Genomic DNA, 6381 nt, shown 5'->3' with positions numbered 1-6381 from the left:
ATTAAAATTTTGTGCTTTATCCATAGGACCCGTTTTGTCCCTATTCTCAAGAATCACTGATATTTACACTGTAAAAAGAATTGTCCCATGCACTTCTCTGAACCCTGTGGTACTCCACAGGAAACCCTGGAGTGTGAAGATTTGTCATTAGATTAAAAAAATCCCTACATGTTTGAGAAACTATTGTGATCCACTCTGTCTGAGATCTAACAGAACACACACAAACAGAAATCCATTATCTGAGGCCATGACTATACATAATGAATTTAACCGGTGTAATGAGTTCTGATATCAGACTGTCTGAGCTAATGAGAATTGACTCACCTCAGCACTCTAAATGCTCGAAGTACCTACAATATTTTCAATATTTCAGCAACTGTAGTAGGGGTTGAATAATATCATGACACTGTAGTTTCCTCATAGTACATTATTTAAATCTACAATCCATTCAACAATTAGCAAACAAAATAAACTATATGCAGTCACAAAACTAGTCTATCTTTGACTGAGGTGGTGGTGCTGTGGTGGCACAGGGGCTAAGCACAACCCACATAAGGAGGCCTTAGTCTTCAGCCTGGCCGTCAAAGGTTTGATTCCCTGCCTGGTGACCTTTGCCTCATGTCTTCCCTCGCTCTCATTACCCTACTTTCCTGTAATAGCACTTTCAAATAAAGGCCACGAGAGCCAAAACGACCTTAAAAAAATATTTGACTAGGCTACATATTTCAAATATGGCGTAAACTATGATTGCATTTGAAAGCTGTAATAGAGCCAGCAGGGTGCACAGCAGACAAATCTGAAGAGTAATTGTTTTCACATATGTCTGTTATACATCCCAGGGTCGGGTTGAGCTGCCTTCAGAGGAGCAGATCAGGGAAGGCAACTGGTCTGTGGTCCTCACAGAAACCAGACTCAAAGACGCTGATATGTATGAGTGCATCTTTGGAGGAGCAACTACCGTATCAACTGTCTGGCTCTCAGTCAGTGGTGAGTTGGATGATTTTATATATATATATAAAAAAAAAAAAATATATATATATATATATATACATATATGGGGGTTAGGGTATCATCAATATATATCATCAAGGGTAATTAATGGTAGCAGTGCATTAGCACTGTTGTTTCCTTTGGTGCTGATGAAGCCCTGGTTTAAGAAAGTTTAGATATCTTTCACATAACATGATGGTGGCTAAATGGATTAGCAAATCTTTGTCTCCTCTCCCTTACCTTCTGACTTTGCAAAAGAAGGCGCAGACTAATGCATTTATTTCCAGCATTTAGCAAACCCAGTTATGTGAAATATAATGGTGCTGTAGTTACATGTGATGAGCTTTCCTTTTAAAGTTAGTTTACCAGATATGCTTTTTGCTCAAGCACAGTTCCAAAATTAGAATATTGTGAAACAGCTTGATATTTTTCTGAAAAAAGAACTGGATTGTTGCCCTGTTGGCTACATGGATTACTGTGGTCTGCTTTAATAGAAAAAAGGAGTTGTATTTGGATAATAAAAGCCATGTGCCACAGATTTGATTTACATTTAGTGATGAATTCATATTTTTTGAAGTGCACTTCTGTGAAGTTAAAAGTATGTGTTCTCTTAACTGTGATTAAAAAATGTTGTATTACCATGACCTTATTGGAAAATGAAGTAAGACCTGGTAGATGGTGGAAACAGATGTATAATTATTAGTATTATTATAGCAATACATGTTATTTGTGTGGCACTTTTCCTGGGGAATACTGTTCAATCAGTCTGTGAGCAAAATGGAAACCATCATTTTCAAAGTGACAAGAAATTAATTCTTGAAATATTTCACTTTGTGTAAAGCATCTAGTTCACTTTCTGAAACGAGTGACAAAAAATATTGAACATTTTCTTAGTATTCTAATTTTTGGAGCCGAAGCTGAAGAAAATTCTAATGATACAATCATTGTCTTCTCTCTCCATGTGCTGACATGCCTCATGTCCTTTTGCTCGGCTTCTCATACAAGAGCCTGATGTCGACACGTTCATTACTGCAGTTGAGGGCACTGAGGTGGACCTGGCATGCTTCATTAAACCTGAGAGAGAACACATAAAGCGTTTTTATTGGACTATGAACGGCAAATTTCTCATTCAACATGACCATGTATGGTATTCTCCAGATGGCAGCTCATACATGTTTACTTATCTTTATTTGATCCTTTGGGAACTTAGACATACAATGAGGAAGGAGGAACAAATGGAAAATCAGCACAAGCTAATAACCAAACCATCAACCAATATTAGTTAACTTATTTCAGATGAACAGCATAGCAATACTCAAAAGACAAGTGAAAATATGGGATCCATATGATCCAAGTGGTTAAAGTCAATTAGTTGGGGCAGAATCTTTGTCTCTACAAAACATTTAAATATAACAAAATATACATCTTCCTTTCTTTTTAATCTATAAAACGGCATTGTTTCTTATTTAAGAGACTTCTAATCTTCTTTTATAACACATGTATTATGTTGGATGATCAGTATTTCTTTTCTATCTCCAGCAAACTGTCAGCGTAACGATGTACAAGTTTCCTAAATCAATGCAATTTAATGAAGAAGAGTTTCATCTTTATTTGAGACCAACTAGGAATGAAAGTGGGAAGTACCAGTGTTGGTAACTGGGTAAGAGTCATCAACTCATTTTGTTTGTTGTTTCCATTAACAACAATAACAAAATTGTTTCATGTCAACAACAAGAAGATGACAACTAAAACATGGTGAGATATCTGAGTTTATATAGACGAGACATTTTGGTGGTCTGTCAGACATTTAAAATGTTTGACATTTCTGCCTGTTGTGCTGGTTTTCTGTCAGTCTAAACATCCCACCTGGTTTTTCTTATCTTATCTAAGTAAACCTTTGATAAGGTTTACTTAGGCAGACCTAACTAGTCAGTAGCTGCATTTCCATTACAAATTTATGCACCTCTTTGTTTATATTCTACTTGTCAAAAAACATAATTTTGCCACTGTGGTCTTTCCATTAAATTAAATTGAATTAAAATAACACATGAATAAACTTATAAATCATTATAAATGATGGCAACGGCAGATGTAAACAGTTACATGAGATATATTCATAATTCAGCCGTGGTGCTTATTGTCTGTCAGCCATCAGAGGAGACATCGACGTCTTATTCAGGTGTTGGAGCAATAAACTTATTATAAACTTTGTGATGCTGTTTAATAGAGAAAAACAAACCTCCTCTTCCTCCTACTTCCTGTTTTCTTCTTTGTGTTTTCATCTGTTATAACATCTGGTTGTAAATCACATAACTTATGATGTGAAAACAGTGTTTCCATTTCAGTATAGCAAAATATATCTAATTTGATATGGACAAAAAAACCATCTCATCCTAATGCAACAAACAAAGAACGTTTTTCAAAATTAGTGTATTTCTATTAAGTAAATATATTTTTGTAATTTTGAATTACTTAACTCTTTGGTTAATGGAAACAAAGCTATTGACTTATAGCAGTGAGCATGTAGCAACAGTGAACATGACTTGGTAGCAATGACTAATGCCAAGCATGTATGTAACAGGAAGAAAACTCCAGCAAAACCTGAACTGGGCTCAACGTCATCAACATCTGCTGCAACTGAAAAGACCAAAACAATACAGCAATAAAAAAAACAGCAGCACTGATCTGAGAGTACATTCAGAGATTGTACCCCATCTTAATAAAAGAATCAAAAATAATATCTTAAATCAATTAATTTAAGATAAATTCATTTGTGTCTATAAAGTTTATCTACAAAGTCCTGGTTACACTGTTACGTTACTGCAGATTGGCATCTTATTTCCTGCATGATATTTCCAGGTCTCTTTCATTAGAACATCTTCCCTGTTCTAATGGTAAACTGGTGTGATGATAATTGCTATAAAACCTTACAAAATTGTTAAAATAATGTTCACTGACAACTTATTCCCCCCCCCATTTTTAGGGAGTCTGTCAGTCCTAAACTTGCATTACCAGAAAGCTACACACTAACTGTGGTTGGGCTACCCACTGACCCTGGTAATCTTCATTCCTTTAAAGTGGCAGAACTGACTACAGACATTCTCCCTCCTTCAGAAACAGTGTTTGACATAGAAGGGACAAATAAAAATGTCAGGGGGAGCTCTGTTATATTTTTGCTAGAGGCGACGACTGCTGCTGGGACTACAGAAAAACCTACTGATTATCTACCAGTTACTTTGGAAATGTCCACTCAGAAAATGAAAGGTGAGTATCTGAAGAGAACATGGCCCTTTCAGTGTGCTGTGATAGAACAGAACCAGTTGTTGACTGCCGTAAACAACCCATGAACAGAGATGAAAATAGGAATTTTAACAGATCGTTGCCTTTTCACACAGCTACAGAACCTGTTGAGGCATCCACTGTAGAACCAATCAGAACATCCCAAGAGATGGTGACCCTCCTTTCAGATCAGGTGAATGCTGTTGAAGCCATTGGATTCCCCACTGAGCTTCATGATCTACTGGAAGACTCCACCCAGCTGATTCAAGGTAGAATAATGGAATGAATGCATGTGGGTTTATTAGCTCCAACCTGGCCCTGCTGTCCAGTAAGATCATTTATGCATTTATCTGTAATTCTATAATAGGGGTAACATAAGCAATGTTTTATATTTAGCACTAACATATACCTGTATATATTACAGGAGGTTCTGCATCCACTCAAGCAATCAGAATGAGTGTAAACATGACTGTTTCCATAATATAGTATTTCTTAAAAAAAGTTGTCTCATTGTTCAACTTTCCATGTGCACAGGGTAAGTTGAATCATATCCCTAAAAACCAACCTTACCCCTCACACACACTTTCCATCCCTCCCCTCACTTAACTTCTTCTTTCAGAAATAAATTACTTTTTCACATCAAGTGTATTTAACTTGTGCACAATTCATGGGAACAATATTTTTTTTAATATAATTGTTACAAATTACAGTTAAAATTATTTCCAGTGTGTTTGAGAAGTGAACATTAACATTTGGAGAAATAAAGCTCTAGAACTTAAAATTGTTTCAGAATCATAGCTGAGCCACTGGCTTAACTTTCCCCAAAGCTCCATTTCAACTTTATTTGTGCCCACAGCTGAAATGCTCAGTGTTGTAGCTCATACATAGCACAACTGATACAAAAAACAAATCTTGAAATACTTTATTTGAAGGGGAGTGGGTGGGAGGGGGATGAATAAGACTGTCATGACACTGTCATAAACATGACATAACACCTGTCATGAACATGAATAAGTCTTCAAGAATATTTATGACTGTTGTCATAAAGCGTCATTCGGTAAATTGACACTTTTAATACAAAGTTGACATTATTCAAAATGTCTTTGATATGACAACTTGACATTAACCAAGAAATCATTACCTGATGTGATTTATTATGCTACTTCTTAGAACAAGTAGCATAAAAAATGGAACTTGATGTGAAACAAGTAACAGTTATGAATATGTCATTAAGTGTCATTAATATTAACTATTACCTCAAGTAAAGTGAAACTAGTAGCAACAATTACAAAGATGTAATTTAGTATTACAGTGTCAAATGCAATGCTAACAGAGTTACTGATATTAAGTCTTACCTCAAATGAAGTGAAACACACTGGACTACTTATAACTACCATCATAACTGTAGAACAAACCCTTTGTACATTGGAATAAAACAAAAGATAACTTGTTCTAAGATAACAGAAGGTTTAACGTCTGGTCAGTATACTGTTACTCTGAAATACTGATTGAAAAACTAAAACAGAATTACTTATTCTTTAACTTAAGAAAATAGGTTCTTTCAACAGTAACATTTTTTGCTTTGATTATGTCAGCCATCTCCTTTGTAATAGACTTCCTGTAATGCTCTGAAAACAGGAGCTCTTCTTGTCTTCATTTCCTGGAAGCAGCTCTTTGAAGATGTCCAGAAATGCTCAGAAATTGCAGCTGTTCTTGCAATAGTTAATCATGGCGAAAGCCTTTTCATGAATTCAAACTTGGTAAATTTCTTCTGGACATTCTCATAGTCGGTGATGACTCAATTCATTGTGGTCACTTAAAAAAAGAAAAACAAAAAACAATGTCATCATATTCCAGCATTTATTTAGATACCATTCCAAAAATGTCCGTTGCTGCACACTGTCAGAATGGTAGACTGGCAGACAAATGCCTGATTAACATGACTGGTTGTTATAAAGTGCAATACAATTATTTCTTAATACAGGGGGAATAATAACTGGAGCTGAACAAAATTATTCTGATCAAATATTTGTCTGGCAGAAGTTCAGACAGACTGCCACTGTTATTCGAATGCATCATTTAACATATAGTTTTAGGCACATGAATGCATCT

The 6381-nt window shown here is 35.5% G+C and overlaps 1 long non-coding RNA gene across 1 annotated transcript in view; it reads right to left on the bottom strand.

Annotated features, from left to right (window-relative positions):
- Positions 1-6014: 6014 nt before the first annotated feature.
- Positions 6015-6381, bottom strand: part of LOC106964741 (uncharacterized) — a 5053-nt gene continuing 4686 nt past the window's right edge. The window contains exon 3 of the long non-coding RNA XR_001428494.1: positions 6015-6084. This is a non-coding gene — a long non-coding RNA (uncharacterized LOC106964741). The remainder of the gene's footprint in view (positions 6085-6381) is intronic.

The sequence above is a fragment of the Poecilia latipinna genome, unplaced genomic scaffold (assembly GCF_001443285.1).
Source record: "Poecilia latipinna isolate Pla-1442-1.1 unplaced genomic scaffold, P_latipinna-1.0 Scaffold1713, whole genome shotgun sequence".
NCBI classification, from domain to species: Eukaryota; Metazoa; Chordata; class Actinopteri; order Cyprinodontiformes; family Poeciliidae; genus Poecilia; species Poecilia latipinna.
This window is presented reverse-complemented; position numbering and strand designations above follow the sequence as displayed.